The sequence below is a fragment of the Phacochoerus africanus genome, chromosome 3 (genome assembly GCF_016906955.1).
Source record: "Phacochoerus africanus isolate WHEZ1 chromosome 3, ROS_Pafr_v1, whole genome shotgun sequence".
NCBI lineage: Eukaryota > Metazoa > Chordata > Mammalia > Artiodactyla > Suidae > Phacochoerus > Phacochoerus africanus.
The window spans coordinates 40650180-40663309 of record NC_062546.1 but is presented as its reverse complement, the minus strand read 5'-3'; the positions used below and the strand labels follow the sequence as shown (position 1 = coordinate 40663309).

The following is a 13130-nucleotide window of genomic DNA, read 5'->3' as shown; positions in this document are numbered from 1 at the left end:
AATTAAAATGTATCTCTATAAATAAATACCATCTAGTAATAGAGAATATTAAAATATAGAAGAGGGAATACACTTTTAAATTTTTATAGACTCATCCATATGGTAGTTGAATGCTATAAGTATCTGAGAAATGTAAAGTAGTATAATTATATCAGACTTTGAAATTTGAGAAAATAATTTTAACAAGCAACTTTTAATGAATCTTTTTATAATGAATAGAGTACATATACCATATAGAACACACTTATAATCATTGATATATTTCATTTTTGCATAGTAATGGAAATTTATTAACATACTTATAAAAATATTATTTTGAACTTGATGTAATGGGGTGACACATCATGACATGTCAACTACTTTATTAGTATTGCTGTTTCAATTACTGAAGCATTACTTGATGCACAGCAAAAATGATCCCATATATTTACTAAAGTAAAATATGCATGTATATGATAATATTCACATTTTACAAACTCAAGATGAACATAGGGTGTCAAGATTTTATATTTCAAAAAGTGGCGAACTTGTAGTTTAAGAGCAGGTTATGAATTTCTAATGTTATCTCTGACATTTTATCTATTAATTTGATACATTTTATTCTTCCTCTCATTGATGAACTTTAGCACTTGGCCTCACAATTCTGTTTACTTCATAAGCCAGACCTTACAGAAACTGACCTCAGGCTGTTTGATATTTAGTCCTCTGTAAAATTAGAGAAACTGTTGGCAAATTCTAATTAAAAATCAGAATAACTGCAAAGTGACAAATGCATTAGTATAAAGCATATGAAAACATTTCAAAGATTATATATATATCATACTATTATATACATTAAGATTGCTTTTTGGATTCAGCATGTAAAATAAACTATACCAAAAAATGTTTATTACAAGTGATACTTTCTTTTTTTTTTTTTTTGGTCTTTTGTTTTTTTAGGGCTGCACCCACCACATATGGAGGTTCCCAGGCTAGGGGTCTAATCAGAGCTGTTGCTGCTGGCTTACGTCAGAGTCACAGCAATGCCAGATCGGAGCCATGTCTGCAACCTACACCACAGCTCACACACCACAGTTCACAGCAATGCCAGATCCTTAACCCACTGAGCGAGGCCAGGGATCACAACCTGCAACACCATGGTTCCTAGTCAGATTTGTTTCCGCTGTGCCAAGACAGGAACTCCATAAATGATACTTTCTTCATCACAGGTTTGTCAAGTGATCATTTTGGGGCCATGGATACTCATTATCAGAGGCAACATAGCATCATGGTCCACCACATGGCCTTTGAGTCAAACAGGGCTGTGGCTGTGTTCAAGTCCTAATTTTGTACACATTTCCTTAATGTGTCATGATAATCAGATGAGAAAATTCATATAAAGTATTTAGCACAGTAATAATACTCAGTGCTATATGCATGCCAGCTATACATATAAAATACATAAATATAAAATATATATAATACTATTTATTATAATATATATAATAACATTATATGTATACAAAATATATAGATATATATTTATATATTACATTTATATATTTTGTATAAAATATAGAATATATATGTCAGCTATATACATAAAAATAATTATTATACAAAGTCTTCTTTAAAGGACTTTAGATGCCTTCAAGATAGTAGTACATGTAAATATGAATTTTCAAAGAACTAGGGTAAATAAGGTATTGTTAAAGACTTAATATACACTGTTAGAATTTATTAATTAATACTTTGCTATAATATGACTTCTTTCTCAAAGCATTTTCTTCAAAACAAATTACTTAGTTTAATTATATTTGTGTATTATAAATCAGACAGTGTGACCAATATTAAGTCACGGGTAATGTCTACTAATTTTTATTTTTAATTTTTAAATTCCATTATCACAGCTAGAAAAAATAAACTGGAAAAAAGCAATGTATATTCCCATATTACATTCCCTAAAGTACAGAGAATAAAATTATAGTATGCACAGAATGTACAGACACAGAAGAAAAGTAAATAAATGAGTAGGAAGCAGGATGGGAAAGATACTCAGCTACAAACTTGGGTCATTTCTTTTCTTTTCTTTTGTCTTTTTAGGGCCACACCTGTGGCATATAGAAGTTCCCAGGCTAGGGCTAGAATCGGGGCTGTGGCCGCCAGCCTACACCACAGCCAAAGCAATGCCAGAGCCGAGTGATCTATGACCTACACAGCAGCTCACTGTGACCTACCCCATTGCTCATGGCAATGCTGAATCCTTAATCCACCAAGCGAGGGATTGAACTGGTGTCCTCATGGATACTAATCGGGTTCATTACTGCTGAGCCACAATGGAACTCCCACAAACTTGGGTCATTTCTTATGGAGAAGGAAGGACAACTAAGAGGGCAAAGCAAGGGACTGAGAAGGTGTTGTCCAGAGGCCAGGAGAATAAAAGATGAAGGGACTACTGCAAGAGAGTAAAACTGGGTCCTAATCAAGGAACACCACCGCTCCTGGAGTGCAGAAACCTGCCAACATGCACCTGGTGAGATTTCCAAATTGTCATAGACCAGTAACCATTGTACATTTCTTCCCTTTTTTGAACAGCAGTGTCTAGTGTAGTGTAGTTTTTCTATCTTCCAGTGTACAGGTATCTGAATCTAATAACTGAACCCAAGGAGCATATTGACATCTTGACCAGATGCAGATTTTTGAGATCATGGATTCTGAGCCTGACACTGTGACTGAATGAGATTTGGGCAATTTGGGAAGGAGGAGAATCACATGAGGCCTGAGGGTAGACTGCTGGAGATTGTTATAATAACAGCTCCCTGTGAATCACAACCACCCATATTCATCCCATTTTATAAAGTGACTTTGCCCAATACTCTGCTCAAGATATGGAGATTATTTTCCCTGCTCTTCTTTTTTAAGATTTTTATTTTTTCTGTTATAGCTGATTTACAATGTTCTGTCAATTTCTGCTGTACAGCAAAGTGACCCAGTCATATATATGCATATATATATATATACATATACATACGCATATATGTATTCTTTTTCTCACATTATCCTCCATCATGTTCCATCACAAGTAACTAGATATAGTTCCCTGTGCTATACAGTAGGATCTCATTGCTTATCCACTCCAAATGCAATAGTTTGCATCTACTAACCCCAAACTCCCAGTTCATCCCACTCCCTCCCCTTCCCCCTTGGCAAACACAAGTCTGTTCTCCAAATCCATGAGTTTGTTTCTTTTGCATAGAAAGATTCACTTGTGGTGTATATTAGATTCCAGATATAAGTGATATCATATGTTATTTGTCTTTCTCTTTCTGGCTTACTTAGTATGAGAATCTCTAGTTCCATTTGTGTTGCTGCAAATGGCATTATTTTGTTCTTTTTATGGCTGAGTAGTGTTCCATTGTGTATATATACCACATTTTCTTAATACATTCATCTGTCCATGGACATTTAGGTTGCTTCTATGTCTTGGCTATTGTAAATAGTGCTGCAATGAGCATAGCAGCACATGTATCTTTTTCAATGATGGGTTACTCTTGTGACTTGCTTTGACCAACAGAAATTTGGCAGATGTCACAGTTTAACTTCCAAGGCTAGTCCTTGAGCCTTTCAGCCTCTTCTACCCTCTTGGAAAAATGCCTTGCAATCACCAAGTCCTGAAAAAGCCAAGGGTAGTAGGTCACGTGGAGAGAGAGACTCGGTGGTCCCTACTGACCACCAGCTGTGTGAAGTTGCATGAGTGATCCTAGGTGAGAACAGCAGAAAAATCACCCAGTAAACCCAAAGAGAATTATGACAAATAATAAATCATTATTTCGAAACTGTAAGTTTTGGGTTGTTTGTTATGAAGCAACTGATAACTGAAACAAGTTTGTTTCTTCAGCCTACTAGTACTCCTTGGGTAGAATTCTCAATTCCCAGAAGCCACATTAGACCAATAAATGATGCCAAAATAAAACATATATATTTATAGCACTGAGAAAAGGATTAGAAAAAATAATACCGGAGTTCCCGTTGTGGTGCAGTGGTTAACGAATCTGACTAGGAACCATGAGGTTGCGGGTTCGATCCCTGCCCTTGCTCAGTGGGTTAACGATCTGGCGTTGCCATGAGCTGTGGTGTAGGTCGCAGACGCGGCTCGGATCCTGCGTTGCTGTGCCTCTGGCATAGGCTGGTGGCTACAGCTCCGATTCAACCCCCAGCCTGGGAACCTCCATATGCCGTGAGAGCGACCCAAGAAATGCCAAAAGAAATAATAATAATACCCCCAAATATTGCCTTGATCACAGTTCTTTTCAGATACATTTTCTCATGAAAGTCTCAAAACACAGTTACTCCTGGCTTTACCATTCATTCTCCCAATGTGGCTCACTTTCTTTCTTTCCAGGACATGGTTTATCTTCCTTTAAATGAGCCTTGGGACACCAGTCAAGGTGGCTATTCCTTCACTGACTGAGGTTCAGAAAAAAAAACTCTTCTGTACTTTATGGAGGATCTGCCTGGGGAGTTGGACCCAAAAAAATATGTTTCTTTGTTCACATAACAATGACAAACAAAACTAAAGTACTTTATGGATTCTCCTGTCCTAGTGCTCTAAAATGGCACTTTATGGCTCATTTAGATCTTCAGCTGATTCATTTGGTATAAAAATATTAGCCATTGCTTCCTCTCTGAACTTTCTTTCAGACTCTGGTAGTAAGCTCGCTTCTGCGACTTTATACTATCCTTCTTCCTTTCAAACCCCTATTCTAGAATTCCTCTTTGGTTTTATATCCACTAACCATGGTATATTCTCAACACGCAGGTCTCACCTTTTCTCTCTGGCATGATCTAAGAGTTAGGCAGGGTCAGCAAGGACTTTGAATTGGAGAGGCAGTGAGTGAACTAGGTCAGGAACTAGGAAGAATAATGTGCTGATTCCACTTAAGAAGTAAAATCCTGGGAATTAAACTGTGATTGGAAAGGAGATAAACACGGTCACAGAAGAATCCAGAGAAGCAATCCAGGATGGCAGAGGTGAGACAAGTAATGAGAGACAAACCTGTAAACAAGGACAGTTCCAAAACCTGGGACTAAATCCTGGAGCAGGTCAGGGTGGGAAGTGATGTGAGTAGATGAACCAAAATGAGTAGTCAGCTGTGGACATGTAGGAGTGAGAGGAGGGAGAGTTGGTACCTATAAGGGTCCAGAGAAAATTCTGCCAGAAGGATTGTTGAGGGGGTGAATATTTGGTTTCCCTTGGAATGCATAGCATAAATCACATCCTCTTCATTTCATGCCTGCATTATTACAACAGCCTCCTAATGGATTTAATCATGATTTTTAAAATTTTAATCTAACTTACATATACCCTCAGAATAATTTCCCTGAGTACTGTTTTCAGCAAGGCACACATCTGCTTGGAAACCCATTAAGTTTTATTTTACAAAGACTAACTCTTTTGACTTCCAGTTTCCTCCATAATTAGGTTGAAATCCACATTCACAACTATTTTTCAAATCCAAATAATGTCTGCTTCATTAGTTACTGACTACTATTTTGAAAGTTTTCTTCATTTTAATTTTGGCAATTCCTGCTGAAGAGACTAAACATTATTAAGATTTGCTTAGAAACAAATATGATTTTAGGTCACTTATCACCTTGTTTTGTGAGATATTTAGCTTTGGAAAACATCAAGAATGATATTTAGAAATAACATTTCATATGTTCTTACTTAGCCATGTGACCTTGGATATTTTATTTAACCTCTCAGTTTTCTATAAAAAAGGAATACATGGTATATATTTATTAAATATTTTATTAAAATATCACACATTACATTTTAATTCTGTTGTCTTCACTTCTGATAATCTCAGAGTAGAAGTGAAGACACAGAATTAAAACGTAATCTGTGATATCTTAATAAATATATGGCTGCAAAATAGCAAATATCAATTCCCTTCATTTTATCCTTTCCCTATGGCTTATCTTTTAAAATCAAGTGGTACCAGAATCTGTGAGAAAAGCACTTCCCATATTGAAATAAAATGAAAAAAACATGCAGTTTTGCTATAAGAAAGCTTATAATTCTGCTCTTGGATCTAAAATTCAACCAAAATGCTTTTAAAGTTACTTGTGAAAATGTAGAATCAAAGAATCTCAGGCTTGGAACTGTCAAATTAAATTACATATCCATAAAGGCAAATCTTTTTAAACGATGTGGTTTTCCTCTTCATTTTTTTTTTTCACCGTTGCTATGCTTCATCTCTGCAACAACTTTGAATTAAGTAGTTCTATTCATGAGGTTATGTTATTTTTAAATCTTTATATAATAGTCTGTTTTTCAAAAACAAAGATGACACATGTGTGTAATATTGTCATTTTTTCCTCTTAGCTGAACTAAGAGACTCTTCATCCATATTACTTAACTATTAGAATGTTACAAATTTGGGAATAGGCTGATTGGGCTAAAGGTGCTTTTACGTTCATACGTTTTCATGTATATGTGATTGATGGATTGATTGATTGAACCCAGAGAAGTAACTGACCAATTACTTCAGCAACCTGATATAGATGATATTTTCTCCATGTTATAAGAACTAGTTTCAAAGCAGGTTTAGAACTCTTGAAGCTTTTAGCTCTAATGTCTTTACATTATCAGTGTGTCTCTCTTTGAGGAAAAAGAAATCTGGATTATCAGCAGAGCATGATAACAGAATTCAGAAGTCTTTAATTCTAGTCTTGGTTTTCTGGTTAATGGATGTACTATTTGATCTTGGGTAAGGCATTTATGCCTACTACCACGTCTTGTCATCTCTAGTGATCTAAATATATAACTTGGGGTAATTAAAAGTATTACTTAAATAATTCATGCAATGGGCACTAAAACTGACAGAAGTTTAAAGACAGATATTTCACCTGGTACTACTAAATAGAAAAATTCCTAAAGCTTCCATATTTTGTTATATTTTGTTTATTTTAATACAAATATAGATAAAGCTATACTAGTATAAAACTATGTATGAGATCTTAGAAACATATAGTAACCTTGATACTATAAGCACTTGAGGTAATGTTCAAAATGTGGTGAATGGGGAGATAAGAAATTAGTTATGTTTATATGTAGGAATTCTTTGTTAATCATTACATTCTTGGGACTTCTAAAATAAAATCCAGAATTTCAGGTTTGGAAGAGAGTAATTTCTACAATGGTGTTACAGTCAATCATTTAATGGATAGACATTTACAATGTTTCAATGACTTTGCAATTATAAACAATACTGTAATGGATAACTTTGAACATATTTCCTATGAAACATGTATAAAGGTTAACTAGAGTAGACAACAAGAAATAGATTTGCTCATTTGAGAATATGCCCAATGTAAATTTTAACTAGACAATGGCTAATTGGCATTCCCCAAAAAGCTACTCTTAAACTTCTACACATGTTATATTAGAATATTAATTTTTCATCACTCTAATACTTTTCAATTTTTGTCCATTTATTGCATGATACTGGTATTTCATTGTTATCTATTTGCACAATTACTGGCAAGATTAATGATCTTTTCACATTTAGGGATATCTGTATAACCTTTCCAAGGAACTTGTTAGATATTTTGCCTATCTTTCTATCAGGCTTTTTAAAATACATATCTTTATGAGTTCTTAATGTATTCTGGGTATTATTTGATTGGTGGATATATTGTAAATATATTTGTCCATCTGTTGTTCACCTTTTAACTGTTTATAGTGTCCTGTGTAGCAGAGGTTTTATATTCTTATGCAGTCAAAATTATCAATCTTGGAGTTCCTGCTGTGGTACAGCAGGTTAAGGATTCAGTGTTGTCTTTGCATCAGCATGGGTTCAATCCCTGCCTGGTGCAGTGGGTTAAGGATCCCGTGTTGCCACAGCTGTGGCATAGGTTGCAGCTGTGGCTCAAATTCGATCCCTGGGGAATGTTCATATGCCATGGTGTGGCCAAAAAAAATTATCAGTCTTTTTTCACTTAAAAACTTTGTGTGTGTGTCTTGTGCAAGAAGGCTTTCTTACCAATCATTTGAATAAACATTCTCCTGTATTTCCTTCACTTTAAAAAAAAATTTTGCTTTTACTGCTTAAATTTTTAAACCAGCTGGAATCAACTTTTGTGACTGGTATGAAATATATGTGACTTTTTCCCTTAAATGAATGGACATTTTGACAGCAGCATTCATTATAGTCAAATCTATCCATTGCCTTGAAAAACCTCCCTTCAGGTACTCAATTTTTTTTTCTCTTTTTTTAGGGCCACACCTGTGGCATATGGAACTTCTTAGGCTAGGGGTCTAATTGGAGCTGCAGCTGCTGGTGTAAGCCACAGCTACAGCAACGTGGGATCTGAGCCACATCTGCAACCTACACTACAGCTCATAGCAATGCTGGATCCTTAACCCACTGAGTAAGGCCAGGGATCGAATCCACAGCCTCATGGATACTAGTGAGGTTTGTAACTTGCTGAGCCACAAGAGGAACTCCCAAGTATTAAATTCCGGTTTGTACATTTGTCCATTTAAAAACTTTCTGTTCTGTTTTCTTGCTCTAGCTCTCTATTCTTCTGCCAGTATTCTAATTACTGCAGATTTATAATTGCATAACTGATTGAGCAAGAACCTCTCTGTACTGGTACACATACACAAAACACACTCTATTGTTCCTCTTTTAAAAATTTATCTTGGGAATTCTGGTATAATTTCTTTTCTAGATAAATTTTAGAGTAAGGTTCTCAGACTCATTTTAAAGATGAGTTGCAAACATAGAAACAAACTTGTGGTTTATACCACTCCTGTCCTCCTCCCTCTCGGCAACCACAAGTCTGGGGTTAACAGAGGCAAACTATTATACACAGAATGAATAAACAACAAGGTCCTACTATATAGCACAGGGAACTATATTTAATATAATGAATAATGGAAAAGAATATGAAAAAGAATGTATCACTGAATCATACATACAGTGGAAATTAACATATCATTGTAAATCAACTATATACTTCAATGAAAAAAAACCAAAAAAAATGTGTTGATATTTCCACTGGGATTGCATTGGATTTACATGTCAATTTAGAAAGGCCTGGCATATTTACAATATTGAGATTCCTTCAGGTGTACAGCCTTAATTTATTTAGATTTTCTTGTTAATGGCCTTCAGAAAAATTTCACTTTTATTACTCATGTATGACTTGGTTCTCTTTTATTAAATTGATTCCCAGCTATTTTGTAATTTCTGTTGCTTCTATGAAAGGAATTTTTAAAAATAAAGTGATTGTTACATTTTGAAAAGTTAAAATGACTGATCCTAAGTCTTAAAGATTTCTTTGCTTACCACTGATTTTTGACATTGCTCTTGAATATGTGTTTTATTTTGCTGGAGCATATCTTCTAGTCAACCTTTCAGCTAAAATTCATGGGTAATAAATTTTTCGAATCCATGCTTGTCTGAAATGTCTTCTTTGGCCATTATATTTATCTGATATTTTGTCAGATTATACAATTCTAGATTCAAAATCATTTTGCCTCAGTACTAAGAAAGTATTTCTCCAGCATCTTTCTGTACACAATGTTGCTAGTGAGTTTAAAGTCAACGTATTTTTTTCCCCTTGTGAATAATCTATTTTTTCTCTTTAGAAGCCTTTAGGATTTTCTGATTATCCATGAATATTAAAATTTTACCATCGTTTTCTCAGAATGGGTCTTTTCTGTTTACTTGCTTGGCACTCAGTGAGCTTAATCTAAAAATGTGAGTCTTTTTCAAATGGGGAATTTTTTTCCATTTCTTTATTTCTTCCTCTAAGTGTTTCGACTTTCCTTCTAGAAATCTCATTTATGTGGATTTGTAACTTTCAGAGGGATCCTCCATGTCCTTTAACCTTTATTTTGTGTCATCTCTTTGTCCATTTACATTGTGATCTAAGAGAATTTCTGTCTCTATTTAAATATCTGTCTTTAAATTTATTTAAGTTTCTCAGTCTTTATTTAAATCTCTGTCTTTATTATGTGTCATCTCTCTGTCTTTATATAGAGATCTAAGAGAATTTCTCAGTTTGATCTTTGAGACTCCAGGCTGCTCTTCAGCTCTCAACTTTGCTGTTCAGCCTTGAGGTTTTTTTGTTTTTGCTTTAACCATTGTACATTTCATTTCTAAGACATCTCATCTTTTTTCTTTCATTAAGGCCTGCTCTTGTTTCATGGATATAATGACCTCTCTAAATACATCTTATGATAATCATTTTATGTTAAAGTCTTTCACCTTTTGTCCTACTTGTTCTGTTTCTTCAAGTGTTATTGGGGGTGTGCATGTGTGTGTATGCTTTTCTCTCATGGTGTTAGTTTTCCTCAAATGTTTGGTGATTTTTTTTTTTTTGCTCCACCCACAGCATGTAGAAGTTCCTGGGCCAGAGATTGAACCCGTGCCACAACAGTGACCCAAGCTGCTGCAGGGACAATGCTGGATTCTTAACCAGCTGTGCCACAAGAGAACTCCTGCTTGTTAATTCTTGATTATAGTGATGTTGGACTTGGATTTTCCTTCCTAATCTGTCTGTAAATGCTGTAACAATTACCTCAGCTTGCAGTAGTAACTTTGTGTTACTGGGTGTTGTAGGATATGTTATCAGGATGTGACAGGAACTCGTCTTCTAGGATAAGGGCTCCCTGAGTATCACTAGCCATTTGCAGCTGTATCTACATCTCTAGCCCAAATGCCCCCATGTTCTGGTGCTTTGTCTCCTTGTGTACCTGGTTATTTTTTACTGTGTAATAAAAACATTATCTGAGTGGATTCTTTGAGACCTCAATGAAGTTGTCTCAATGAAGCAAAGAGGAGAACATGAATTTGCTTTTGCCAGGTGTCTGGGGTACTCCAAGTACAGGACCATCTCAGATCTAGTCCTAGTCTCAGGATGCCTGGGATTCCCCAGCTTGTAAATCTCCAAGAGGACCGGCCTGGGACAATTTCTCAGTACATATTTTTCTTTCTCTCTCTTCTTTCTTTCTTTCTCTCTCTCTCTCCTTCCTTCCTTCCTTCCTCCTCCTTCCCTTCCTTCCTTTCTTTATTTTATGGCTGCACCTGTGGCATATGGAAGTTCCTGGGTTAGGGGTCGAATTGCAGCTGCAGCAAAGGCCTATACCACAGTCACAGCAAGACAGGATCTGAGCCACATCTGTGACCTACACCACTGCTTATAGCAATGCCAGACCTTTAATCAACTGAGCGAGGTCAGGGATTGAATACACATTCTCACAGACACTAGTTGGGTTCTTAATCCATGGAGCCACAATGGGAACTCCTAGAAATGTATTTTTCCTTTTCCTTTTCTCCTGCTCTGCTAAGGGTCAAATCTCTGAAGACTTAGGAAGGGGTGATTTACTTCTGATCTGCCCTTATGCTAAGAGTAAAGCACCTCATGGTCTCTTATATTAGATCCTCTCCTTGAACAGGTTTTGAGGACTAGATTCTGTCCTCCTTGCCTTATAAGGCCGCTAAAACCAAAGTCCAGGTTGGTAAAAGCTGAGGGTAAAAGCTGCTTTGATGTTCAGGTACAGAGCTAGGACCAGGGTGAGCCAAGTCCCAGCCCTGCTCAGGTGCTCTGTGCTTACTTCTTTGGAATCCAGCAGTTCCTTGCATTTTTTGGGGGGGGGGGTGCGGGGGGGTGTCTGGTAGTCCTTTACTATCTTCTCAACTCCTTGATGATTTTGAGAAGTTTGTATGTTTTTGTGTCATTTGTTTTCTGTGGGATGGCTGGTCCAAATAATCTAGTCATCTAGCCTGGAAATCAAAGTGCTGCCCTTTCTTTTGTATCTGGTGGTAATGCCATGCCGTGGTGAGGGGAGCAGAGGTCAAAACTGCTAGTTGTTGTTTTCAACCAACAATTTTTTTTTTTTTGCCCTGGGACTCCTTCCCTTTTCTCTGAACCCACTTGTACATTTTTCCTAGCCATATTCTCTTTTGCTCTTTTGTACATTTTTAGGCGAAAGTTTCTTTCAATCCATTCCTCCTATTTTTCTTTTAATTATTCTGAATTCCTTTTTCATCAAAGGCACTCCTACTTGTTTTTCAGAGCTGATGAATTTCTTTTTTTAAACTCCTCTATGTGGGTACACATTACTTTTTCCAATCTGGGAATATTCTCTTCAATCCCAGCACTGTAACCTTGGATCCAAGTCTCCAAGTCTATGGCACAGACTTAAAAGAAGTTTCAAAAGAAACAAATTTTTCTTGCCTACCATATTTCATTGCTGATAAACTGTATAAATAAAATTAGATGGATTAGATGGCTACAGTAAATAAACTTCAGATAGTAGTAAAATTACAAAATCTACAAAAATACTGATAAAGTGCTACTGGCAAAGTTTATGTCATTATCATAACTGCCAAAACAACTGGTTGAAAAGTAAATAATTCAATAAATCACCTAGCTGTTTGTTCTATACAGACACAAACACATGTCTACTACATTTTAAAATATTTGGATGATTGATTGAATATTTATTTTTCATATGGCTGTTTGGTAGTAGGTAGAAATAACCTGAGGCAAGTAAATATGATAATGAGAGAAAACTCTGAACAATATACTTTGAAGAATAGAGACAGGTGATATGGAGTTAAAAAACAAAAAGCAAAACTTGATTCCCATTAGAGGATTCAGGTTTTACTAAGGTCTATACATTAGAGTTTTGAAAATGTATCAATTTTGAATATTAAAAATATTTACATGATGTACTCCACAGGTTTTGGGAATGTATTTTACAAATTTTAAAGTGTTACATGAATGTTAGTTATTATTATTCTACTTTACAAGTGCTGCGCATCCACTGTGTGCCAAGTTCTGCAATGAGCTATAGGAGACAGAAAAGGTAAGTAAAACACAATCTCTGCATTCAGGTAATTGACAATCTAGTAAAATGGTTAAAAACTATGAAAAACTATATGGCAACAAGTTTGACAATCTGGAAGAAATGGACAATTTTCTAGAATCTTACAGCCTGCCAAAACTGAATCAAGTAGAAACAGACCAACTGAACAGACCCATCACTAGAAATGAAATGGAAGAGGTCATAAAATCACTCCCTACAAATAAAAGTCCAGGACCAGATGGCTTCACAGGTGAATTTTATC

General features: G+C 35.7%; 1 protein-coding gene across 2 annotated transcripts in view; it reads right to left on the bottom strand.

Annotated features, from left to right (window-relative positions):
* SEL1L2 (SEL1L2 adaptor subunit of ERAD E3 ligase) overlaps positions 1-13130 on the bottom strand; it is a 113832-nt gene that overhangs the window by 90190 nt on the left and 10512 nt on the right. The gene's annotated exons all lie outside the window — the stretch shown is intronic.